Source organism: Pseudorasbora parva, chromosome 23 (assembly GCF_024679245.1).
Source record: "Pseudorasbora parva isolate DD20220531a chromosome 23, ASM2467924v1, whole genome shotgun sequence".
NCBI lineage: Eukaryota > Metazoa > Chordata > Actinopteri > Cypriniformes > Gobionidae > Pseudorasbora > Pseudorasbora parva.
In genome coordinates this window covers 29,570,421-29,583,212 of record NC_090194.1, presented here as the reverse complement: position 1 = coordinate 29,583,212, position 12,792 = coordinate 29,570,421, and the positions used below count along the sequence as shown (strand labels likewise).

General features: G+C 37.0%; 1 pseudogene; it reads right to left on the bottom strand.

Annotated features, from left to right (window-relative positions):
* Window positions 1–11,733: 11,733 nt before the first annotated feature.
* On the bottom strand, window positions 11,734–12,792 carry LOC137062557 (trace amine-associated receptor 13c-like; annotated as a pseudogene).

Below are 12,792 nucleotides of genomic sequence, written 5' to 3'. Positions count from 1 at the left end.
TCTGACGTACGTCGAACGTGACCGACTGAAAGGGAACAAATTCATTTAAATTTCAGTAATTGTTGTAGGAATATGGAGAGTCATGGAGAGTCAAAAGTTTTTGAGGGTTTTTTTGAGTCAAGTTTGTTTTTGCTCTTTCATATTTTTATTTATCTTATTTCTTTAATCATATTGCCCATATTACTTGCTGTTTTGCTCATCAACTATCCCTTCTATTCTTATATTTTAAATGAATATGAAAACAAACACTGTGAGTTTATAATAAAAGTAGAAACCATTTCCTTTTAGACATTGCTTTATTTAGGTTTTAACCAAATAACAGCAGTGTGCACTCACAAATAGACATAGTGAACAAGCATAATAATAACTGAACTATTGGTCAGTTAGATCCACCTGTCAAATGAGTCAGTCTCCTTCCCTCACTCTCTCCTAACCCCATCTTTTCCTCCTACTTTTTCTCCTTCGCACCCATGCCATTTCTGGAGCCGAACCTGTGAGAATCAACCAGTGATTATAGAAACCTGTCGTAAACATTTCTTGTTTGTAATTGCAGGTTCTTAATAAGGCTGTGTTGAAGGAAACCTGTTGTAATGCAAGCCATCCCTAGTGAAAAAAAAGTATACTAAGTATACTTGCGGCCAGACTCATTTTCAGTATACTTGAAGTGTGTTAATGACTAGTTAACTTGAAGTGTGCTATTTTGACACAACTAGTTTTGTACTAAGTATATTTAAGTTGTAATTAAATTGTGTTAAAGCACAACTTTAAGTGTATTTAGTATACTTTTGTGTGCTAAATTGGAACAACTTTAAGTATACTTAGTACACTTTAAGTATAATGACTAATTACATGCTTTAGTGATATTAAATGTGCTTTATTTTTATTATAAGTATATTTTATTTGTGTTAAGTATATTTTATTTGTATTATAAGTATACTTTATTCGTATTATAGTACACTTTATTTGTATTATAAGTACACTTTGTGTTATAGCATACTTTATTTGTGTTTTAATAAATTACAAATTAATTAACAGTATATTCAGAACACACAAGCAATATACTTCGAATATAATATAATTTTATTTACCTTGACTCAATCAAATGACTAAAAATATACACTTTGTAGTCAATAACAATACAATGTGTTATTACTTAGCTATACATTGTACAATATACTTTGAATTACATAATGTCATACAATACAGTATTTTAAATGTGCTACATTACATTTTAATAAATTACTTACTGACTTACTTTCCCAATGCTGAATGCATTTGTTTTCAAGGACATTACAATAAATGAATCAAATCTAACACACATAACTAATGAAGAGACATTTCATTAAACAAGCCCAACGATTTTTATAAATGGTTTCACATGGTTTCAGCAAAGCTAAACAAAATTAACTTACTATGTTTTTCATTAAATTAACACTGGAAGATGTAGGAAAACCTATCATTGAACTAATTCCACTGACCATCTCTATACATATAAATTACACATTATTATATTCAATTTTCTGGTGAGCTGTTCATTACACTTGCGTCTGATGACCGCTTACACAGGGACAGTTGACAGCAAACACTCGCGAAAAACGCAATCTGTTAACAGAATATACAAGAGATAAGGTCAGGTGCATGTTCATTCAACTTTTTATTCACGTTTAGTGACATTACATATTAACTTACTTACCTCCAAACAGAAGGACTTTTTCCGGTGCTTTTCGGGATCACCATTTTATTCCAAAACAGTTTCGTCACCATCAAGGTCAGGCAGCGATGTGACGTAATTGAACTGGTCCGAAGAATAAGCAATGTACTTTCCGCTTTCAGTGTTTTATTAAATAATTAATGTAACGCAACATTGTACTTCACCTGCAAGGCTGCAAACCTCCCGCGAGTGAGCGTCATATACAGACGAGTACCGTCAGCAGCTCTGACTCTGATTGGCTGCAGGCATTGAGCAACACAATCTGATTGGTCACAGATCAATGAAGAGACATTTGAATTCCAATAAGAAACAACTATTTAACTCATATTTTCTTGCGTTGTATTTTAAGTGTGGTGTTGGATTCTTCTTTGCCAGTGTAAACTTATTAAACATATTTACACTTAAATCACAACTAAAGTAGGGCTTATAGCATACACTGCATATATTTAAAAATGGGCTTTTAGTCCATATGGCTTTAGCCCATTTTAGCCCAGTTGGCTAGGCAACGTGGGGGAGAGGACGCTGGCGTCGTCTGTTCGCCGCTTCTCCACCCACAAATGATCATGTTAATGTACTATTAGATTTAGATTTTATTTTATTTCCTTATGTTTGTGACTAGTCTAACAGTCAGAGCTACAATTGGGGCTGTTGCTGATTGCTGGCAGCCACTGAGAGGACGTTGTTCCTCGTTTCGCCGTTTTCCACCGCTTCTAATGTTTACGTTTGAATTGCTGCGGTTGGTTGGTTCTGGTTTGGAGGACATTTGATGTTTCTCGCCGCGACTGCTCACTGGTGGACTCCCTTGGGCTTAAGCTGCATGGTGGCTGAAGTTTGCACCGGGCTAGCGTCATCTGGGCCATCGTAATCGGCGTCCGGCATGATGTTGGGATGTTCCGCTTCTCGGCTGCGCCGCTGTTCCGTCCTGCATTGCGGCCGTGGAGCGGCTTGGACTTCTGCGCCGACCCCGGTGTGTCCACAGAAGTGCCCGAAAAAATGTTCTGCCTCCTGCATGGTGCTGCGGCGATCCCCATCGTTTGAATCGTCATGAAGACCCATCATCTGGTCTTCAGCTGTCCTGCCTCGGCGATGTCATCGGTACACTGCCGCTGGGAGAAATCTGAAACATGGAGTGGACCACAGTGTGCTGCGGAGCTAACAGAGACTTCCACCATCAGCTGTTTTCTGTTCACCATCAGCTCTGTTTCTGTTCACCATCAGCTCTGTTTTCTGTTCTGTTTTCTGTGTTGGTTGATTGTTTGTAGTAGTATTCTATATTTTTACTTGTTATTCATTTTTTGTTGTTATTCCCCCCCCCCCTTGTTGCACTTTGAGATTCTTCGGAATGAAAAGTGCATTATAAATAAAATCTATTATTATTATTATTATTATTATATAATAATTTATTTATATAATAATAATTTATTATCACTTATTTATTAATGCTTAAGCTTGAACAGTTAAGCATGAGTAAATAAACTTAAACAGTATTTATAACTTTTTATACAGCTTAATGATATTAATTATGTATTTTTAAAATATTCTTTTAGTGCATTAACAATGACAATTTTGAGCATAAGTTTAAAATATATAAAAAAATATATTTTAAAGTAATGTTCAAATAAGTACACTTTACAAAAGCACACTGAACTTTCATTTAAAGTATATTTTTCTAAAATATATTTTTAGAAAATATACTAAAATACAATTATTTTAAAGTGTGTTAAAAGTTGTATTGTGAAATATGATGCTAATATATTTTTTATATATTTAGAAATGGTACATTTTTTGTAAGTATATTTCTAATATACTATCGGAAAAGACAATATATTTGAAATACAATAAAGTATACTTTTTTTCACTAGGGATTGACAAAAAATAAGTAGAATGCCCTCTTGATGAAATTAATCCGAGCTATTTATTATGCATTTCATTTGAATATGAATTGTGTGTGCAGTTCTGCAGTTAGTCAAGCATAATCACATTATTTACAGTAAATTTGATATTGTGCACTGTAAAAAAAAAAAAAAAAAAAAAAAAAAAAAAAAAAAAGGTTATACAACAAAAAAAAATCTTAGTACCAATTTCCACTAGCTTTTTTTGGTAACACTGTAGAATACTGTTCCTTACTTAATGCATAACTAATAAAGAGTTACTGAAGTACTAATGAATAAATCTTCATTAACACTCAAGTCACTAATATTAACTACTAAGGAATGCGTGTTAACTAATCAATATGTAATAGCATTTTTTAATTGTGTTAAGTATCAATTAGTTAATCAGTAACTATTCAATTTATTCATGCCTCCTTAAGAACTATTATTTCTGTCTGTGTGTGTGTCCACGCTATAATGTTGCAGTTCTTGCAGTATTAAATCAGAGAAAACAATTCTAGTGAAAGAGTACACAGAGATTCATGAGTGTACATGCAGGTCAAAATGTGAGTGCACACACGCAATTTCTGTGAGTCCAGTTTTGTGCGAGAGAATGGATTGAGATTCCGCTTGTAAGCAGAGATTCGTTGCTTGTAAACTTGATGTGCTCTCGCGGCACAATATTAATAGTACATTAATGATGATGTTGATGATTTTTAAAAAAAAAAATGTAAGTATTGTCTGCAACCAGAAGTTCAGGACGGAACCTCATCCCCAATCTAAGTGCCTTGCCAACATGGCTCAGTTATTTTATGTTTATGTGATACCAAATGATTTCTGTATTTAAGGCAATGACTGAGGGGAAAATGAGAATACAGGGAACCTATGAGTCATTAAAAAAGAATTACCAAATAGTTCTCAAGGAATTACTTAGAACCTGGAACAGTATTCTAAAGTGAAAACATAAGAAACCAATTCATAATTAAAGGGGGGGTGAAATGCTGTTTCATGCATACTGATCTTTTTACACTGTTAAAGACTTGGAATCCCATACTAAACATAGACAAAGTTTCAAAAGTTAAGGTGGACGTTTGATGGGAGTATTTCTTTGTCAAAAATACTACTTCCGGTTAGTCATAAGTTTCGGCAAGTTTTTTGAGATCATGCGTCCCCTTTGACGTTAATGGGGGCGGAATTTCCTTGAATGGGCCTTACGGACAATTCTACCGGAAGCGCGTGAGAGAGAGAGAGGGAGAGAGCGAAAGTAACAGGCTATGCCCATCAAAGCGCTGGCTTGTAGGATGCTGGACAGGTGATGTGCACATAACAATGTCACCAAAAAAGTGCGTTTTTGGTTGCCAGACCAAGACAGTCCTGCACAGATTCCCCAAAAACCCCGCGTTAAGGCAACAGTGGATGTAATTTGCTTTTCCGGATCAGCAACTGAGTTGCGCGAATGTTTATATCTGTTCGCTGCATTTCGGTGCCGACTGTTTCATAAACAAGGCCCAGCTCGACGCCGGATTTTCCCGATCGCCTAATGCTGAATGATGGAGCACTCCCAACGTTAGAACCGCAGGCGGTGAGTGAGACTGCTTCAAATGTCTGTGTTTTTGCCTATGCTCATCAAGTAGCCCAAACATGATCACGTATAGTTAATTGATCAATGGAGCATGCGATGTGTAGTGCGTGTACATTTGTTTAGCTGGCCACTATATGTGTAACTTTATGTTTGTGTATTGTAAAAGCACTCCAAACAACAATACACAAAGAGGGGGGAAATATGTTGAACTAAATAAGCACGCTTCTTCATTCAAATGCGCTACTATTCCGTGTCTTTCTATGTAAACACTAACTTAACCTGCCGTGCAAAACCAGTCCGCTTACTGTCTACACAAACCACGCGTAAACACACAAACACACGTGCACAACTGCACTTCCCACATGTACACCTTCAAAGACAAAAATACGACGATATAATTCAAGTATAAATATGTAAATAACACAAGCCGCTAAGCATATTATATAGTTAGTGTATAACTTGTACCACATAGAGACGTCCTGCTCTAGTCGTTTTTGCTGCTGCTCCTGTTCAACTGCAGCCTCTGGGTCTGATTCCGGATCATAGATGTATGGCTGTATCTGATTAAAAGCCATATTTTTATTTTGAATAAAGTTTTTTTCCCGCTGTTAGGGATGACACAGCTTTACGACGCACTCGACTCAACACAATAGCAGCAGCGAGCACACGTCATTATTTAGCTCCGCTCACACGACACGCCCCCACCCGCTCGGCTTTTTTCGGAAAGACTCGGAACAGCGCATCTTTCTTATATAATTATAAAAAAAAATAAAGACTTTTCGGAGATATGCAGGATGCAATGCTACTCTATAGGTACTCAAGATTGACATGACACTGACTGAAACTGAGTGTTTCACCCCCCCTTTAATGAACAATTGCCAAATAGTTATCAAGGAGTTACTTAGAACCTGAAACAGTATTCTAAAGTGAAAACATAAGAAACCCATTCATAATTCAACAAAATAAGAAAAAATATATTGTCATTTTACTTATTACTAAATGCATCTGTTAGATCTGCTGGTTGTAAGTAAGCACAACACCATCTGTATCTTCGGGAATCGTTTACTTTTATTCTGAACAGCAACTTCAACAGCAAAAGTTATGTATATAACCCCTGTTCCCTGAGAGGGAACAAGCACTGCGTCTCGTCGCCACGCGGCGTATCGCCTGAGAGCGTTTTGCTTCATCATGATAATTGACGCTACTATGCCTCCCCTTTATAGCTTCCGGGTATGCCGTCACATCTACGTCGTGACGTAACACCAATCAGGATTGGACTAGTTTCATTCATACTTCAGATGCATTGATGCTTAGGGAGCATCCCCAAATTCGTCATTTCGACGCAGTGCTCGTTCCCTCTCAGGGAACAAGGGTTGTATACATAACCCGAGACGTTTTTTTGAGACAATGCAATCTGTCTAGGTCTTCCAGTGCAGGGATAGGGCAGCCTACAATCTTTTGATCGTTGTTGATGAGCCTCTTGAGCGCATTCCTCTGAGCTGGTATACAGCTGGTACTGTACAGCTGGTATACCAAATGCATATGCAATAAGTAAGTATGCTTTCAATAGAGGATCAATAAAAGGACACCAGCAGTCTCTTTATAATGATTTTCCTCCTGAGTATTCTCAGGAAGTACAGTCTCTGATTGCCTTTTTCAGTAGCTCAGAGGTATTCACACTCCAGGATAAGCTGTCCTGTATGTGGACTCCCAGAAAGCAGAAGTCTGCCATCCTCTTCACACTGTCTCTGCTAATGAGCAATGGTGTAATCTATGTCTTCCTTCTCTTGTAGTCTATTATGAGTTATTTTGTCTTTGCAGTGTTAAGAAGAAGGTTGTTGGCCGGGCACCAATTCGACAGTTGTTCCACTTCATCTCTATAGGCGTACTCATTCCCCCCAGAGATGATCCCCACCACTGTGGTATCATCTGCAAACTTCACAATGGTGTTGCTGTGATGGAGAGGGGTGCAGTCATGTGTATATAGGGAGTAGAGCAGGGGACTCAGCACACATTCCTGAGGAGAGCCAGTGCTGAGGCTAAGGGCCGTGGATGTATGATGTCCCACTCTGACTCTCTGTCTACGACCAGAGAGGAAGCTGCTGATCCACCTGCATGTGGGAGCACGAAGTCTACAAGCTTGACCACCAGCTTGTGTGGGAGGATGGTGTTAAATGTGGAGTTATAATCCACAAGGAGCATCTGCACATAGCTCCCCTGCCGCTCCAGGTGTGAAAGTGTGGCATGGAGTGCTGTTGCCACTGCATCTCCTGTGGATCTGTTCGCTCTGTAGGCAAACTAGTGGTGGTCAAGAATGAGGGGCAGGGCTGCTGTAATATGACTACAGACCAGTTTTTTAAAGCACTTCATCACCACTGGAGTGAGTGCCACTGGTCTGTAGTCATTGAGGCTGGAGGCAGTGGGACTATGATTTGTACACTTCAGAAGCTTCAGCACATCAATGCAACAAGACTGTGATGTCACCGCATATCGCGTTTAATTTACCCCACCACAAATAACTTTATGATATTTTAATTATTTTTAAAAACATTTAAAACAACCAAAACCCACCTATATACATATATAATGCCGCATTAAACAATTTTGTGAAGGAAAAAAAAAAAAAAAAAAATTCAACTCCACAGTGGATTCCAAGTAATCAAGGGCTTAGGACGTTCCAGTTCAGTCCATTCCAAAAGTTCCGCCAGCAGCGTGGACTCATGCAACGTAAGCAATGTTAAGTTAGCGAGTGAAGGGCATAATAAAAACAAACTGGGACCCAACACCAGTTTCTTCCACGGACCCTGTACTGGCTGCAGAGGTGCTGGATGAGTCACAGCAGATTTGTCATTTGACTGACAGGGAATGCATGTAACGATTGCTGACTGGACCCGAGAATCCATCTGTGGCCACCAGTAAAGGTCCCGCAAGCTCTGTTTTGTGCACACCACTGCTGGATGTGACACGTGTGCTAAGGAAATCAAAGTGTATCATAGAGATACAAGGACTAACAGCCTTGATCCTCTGTAAATGAAAGTATCTTTTACAGCAAGTTCCTCTCTCACCCTGAAGTATGGGACCAAGTCCTGACTCACTGCTTTGATGGAGGGTGGCCAGCCATGTGCAATTGGTTTTCACAGTGTTTCCTGTTCCGTACAGGCAGCAGAGGCAGGTTCAAAGTCAGGCACCGACAGAGAGCATAATGCAGAAGGAATCCATTGGCGTTGATTATGTGGCCCAGGAACTGCAGTGACGCTTATCTGAAATTGCATTTATCGTCATTTAACACCAGCTCAGCTTCTTTCAGTTTAAGAAACACATGCTCCTTCTCCATTTTGCTGAATACAATAAGATCATCCTGGTAATTTGTGACACCTGGTAACCCTTCCAGAATGGTGGCCATCATCTTTTGGATAGCATATAACTGCTGCAAAGTCTCTACTATAGTCATACAGGGGAAGCTGGTAGTATGCATTAGCTAATAATAGAAAATACTGTAGCGCCCCTGAGGCTGCATTTCATTGATGTGTGGTAATTAGGGGTGGCACGGTTCACAAAACCAACGGTTCTGTTCGTATTATGGTTTTAGGGTCACGGTTTTTGGTTCTGTACAGTTCTTGTTGTTTTTTCTTTTAATTGTTACCACTTCAGAAATGTACTTCACCATATGATTTAGGATACAGTATTAAAAAAAATTATATAATGTAAAAGTTGTTTCCTAACTGGCTGTCCCCTGCTTACGCTACGTTATCTAAGTGTCTGTCTTAGCCACATCTAAAGCATGAATTACGGGACGAAGTGGGGGCAGCAGGTGGATGTGGTATATCTCTCTCGCATGGCGTGGCTTGACTTGTACAGCGCACACTGGTGCATCTCTGTCAACCGTCAATGTGAAAATTTTCCCGAAACCCGGCCCTAGGGGCGTAAAAAAGTCAAGGCCCGTTGGGCTCTGGCTTAAATGCAGGGCTCTACTTCTCAGAGTAAATTCCTTATAGCTTTTTAAAGCCAGCATTCTGACATAGAAGTGTTTTTTTCTGAAGTAATGCTCTGATTTTGCTAGCATTTTTTCTGGTATCAGCAACACGGGCATAGCACCTCTCCAAATACCCGTTTTATTCTCACTTTTATTCAAAACTTTTTTTACAAGGTCTATATTTAGAGGGTCAAAAAGACAACATATTAATACTGTATATATATATATATATATATATATATATATATATATATATATATATATATATATATATATATATTAGTGTTGTCAAAAATATCGATATTTCGATATATATCGATACTGGAATATCTGAAACGATACGATTCTCAGTTTTTACAGTATCGATATCAGCTGCGCTCTCCTCTCGGACCGTCAGCGAGTTGACACACACCGACATATTCTCACTCAGCCCGGTTAACCTCTGAGCACGGCGAACGCGCGTTCTGCTGGACTTTTTCCTCATGACAGTGTGTTAGTGTTAGTGTGTGATCGGTCTGAATTTCGCACGGGATTGCACATAAATTAATTCTACTAATCCCCGCAGATTTCGTGCTCCACATCTGAAGCGCACACACACATAGCCTACCGTGATAAAGCCGCCTCTGACATGATACAAGTGCAAACATTTTCTTCCTTTTCCAGCTTATTATTGGTCAAATACACTCAAAGAATTATCAGTGCACATCTGGAAGAGTATTAACGTAAACACAGTCGCAAACAGTTCAGGAAGAACGACTAACAGGAACAGTGTTCAGGATCCATGCGTCTGTTAGTCTTAAAGGGACAGCAGTCATTTGCTATTCAAACTACAAAAAGACAAACGATCAACTGCTCTTGACTGATCAACTTGTGTAACTTTAATAGTTTCATCTGTACGCTATTGAATTTTTTACAAAGAACATTATCCAATGTTGTTTTAAATGTAATTACTATGCATTTTTTTAAATTCAGTTTCTTATCTGAATGTTAGACCTACCTGAAAAAATAAAGCAGTCTATTTCATTTGTATCTTCTATTCTATTGCATTTATTTGTGCTATTGTTTGTAATCTGTTTATTTGTTCTTATTTTATTACTGTTTACTCGTCTTTTTAAATTCAATTTACCATTCGAAATCAAGCTTTCTTGTGCTGTGTGTAAGCTATTGCAACACAATTACCCCATTGTAAAAAATACATTCAGATAGCAAACATTTGTGAGATAATTTTAATAGTAATTGATCAATTGATCAATAATTGTTCAAATCAAAACGATGCCCAACCCTAAGGAACATGCTGGCCACATGAATTTTTTGTAAAAAATATCAATGAATAATAACAAGTTCTGTTGTCATATTAAGCATCTTATCTTATCTTACCTTTTTTTTTTTTTTTTTTTACTGTGGTATCGATTTAGTATCGATATATCGATATTTTAGTCTGATATCGTATCGAAGTCATAATTTTGGTATCGTGACAACACTAATATATATATATATATATATAATTTTTTTTTTTTTTTTTTTTTTCCATCCATATGGTTATCACATGTCATCTTATCTTAATTAAATCAATTTATCTGTGATTGGTTACAGTGCTCAGCGATGCAAACCAAAACCATTGTAAACATGAGCTGACAATCTGTGTGTATCTAATTAAGTATCTCTGTACTCAGTAAAACCAGTATTTAAATTTTTTTATGGATAGAAAATTGAGAATTGCAAATGTTTATTCCTAGCCATAACATAATTATTACATAATTGAACATGTTGCCATGTTCATATTGTGGATTATCAATATATTTTTGTGGGAGACCCTGTACATATACTTGTATATAACTGTGTTCACTGTATGTATTGGGAATGTAGTTTATCTACATAAATAATGTATAAATGTCTAGCACATGGTGACATGAGTTGAGTATGAGTATATATTTCTGTTACAAGACAGCCAGTAAATTAAAACAAAAATTTGAGTGGCTATATAAGCTACAAACAAGTACAAATTAATTTATTTGTAGCAGGATCTTCCAGTACAGAAGGAAGTACAGATATAGTGCAGACATACACCATGTATGTCTGCACTATATGCATAGGAATTACATAGTAGAAATCAAATATAACAATAATATAAGCAACTAAAATAAAATGAATAATGCAATATAATAGATCTAGAGAATATAACCCTCTGAGACGTTGTATATGCCATTTTAATAATATACTTTGTTATGACCCACCATAATGCATTTGATACTTACACATAGTTCTACAACGATTATCCTCTTTTTGTGTTTATTATTCATAAAAAAAGATTGACTGATGAAAATGAAATATACAATCCAGAATATCATTAAAATTGATGTCATTAGACTGAAGATTTGAGATTTTTACTAAATTATTTAATAAGCTAAAAAAAATCAACAACAGAACATTGTCACTTTTTTATTGTGAAGTATACAGCAAGCATACTATATAATAAATACTTACTATTAAGATACATACAGTGAAAAATAATAATAATAAAAATAAAAACGCTTCATAACTTAAAAACGATAAGGCGGCTTATGTGAAATGGATTAAGACGGTTTTACCAATTTAATTACAATTGATTTTGTGTAAAAATATTGACCAGAGAGGATGCTGGCTGAAATATTTTCAGAGTTAGGACGTGTTTAACTGTTTTTTTAAACCATGGATAAAATAAAGCATAAACTAGAGGATTCAGACCTGAATTTGTATACAAAACCCATGTCAAAATTTTTATGGTTGTGGAAGAGATTACTGATATAGAACAGATATAGTATGGAATATAGCACAGCAGATAAACGGATACAATGATTCCTAATGTCAGAGCAGCTTTACTCTCAGATTTCCTCCTCACTGAACCTTCCATTACACATTTACCACCCTTCATCAAAGCGTTTATAACTTTCACCTGCTGATGTACTATATAAAAAATCCTCAAATATAAAGTTACAATCATTATACAAGGAAAAATAAAAGATATAAACAGATCAATAACTCCCCAGGCAAATGTTATCATAACAGAACACTCTCCATAACACATGTCTGTTCTGAGTGAAGTATTAAAATATCCATTATTAATTACATAGGCAGTGATACAAGCTGAGGAGCAAATCCAGCTCATACAGATGCTTATTAAAGTTTTAGTTGTGGTTACTTTCCGTGGATACAGTAAAGGGTGACACACAGCCACATACCGATCAACAGCAATTAAAACTAAATTACTGAGAGATGCTGAAATTGGCACCTCAATAAATATTGAATAGAGTCCGCATAAAGTGTCTCCAAAGTACCAACATGTCTCAGTTAGCCTGGTGGCCTCCATGGGCATGACAATTCCAATAAGCAGGTCGGCCACAGCCAGAGAGAGAATAATCAGGTTGGTTGGAGTGTGAAGCTTCTTGAAGTGAGAGATGGAGATGATCACCAGCAGGTTTAGAAACACAGTCCATGCTGACAGCAATGATACAAACACATACATGATATTGTATTCATATCTAGAGCGTTTTCCCTTGATACATGATGAGTTGATGGCAGGAAAGCAGTATTGCGTCTCATGATCCTCTGTCTCATAGGCCATCAGTGAGTCTCCACCTGTGAAGAATTTGTTCTGCTCTCCTTACTGTCCTTTCAT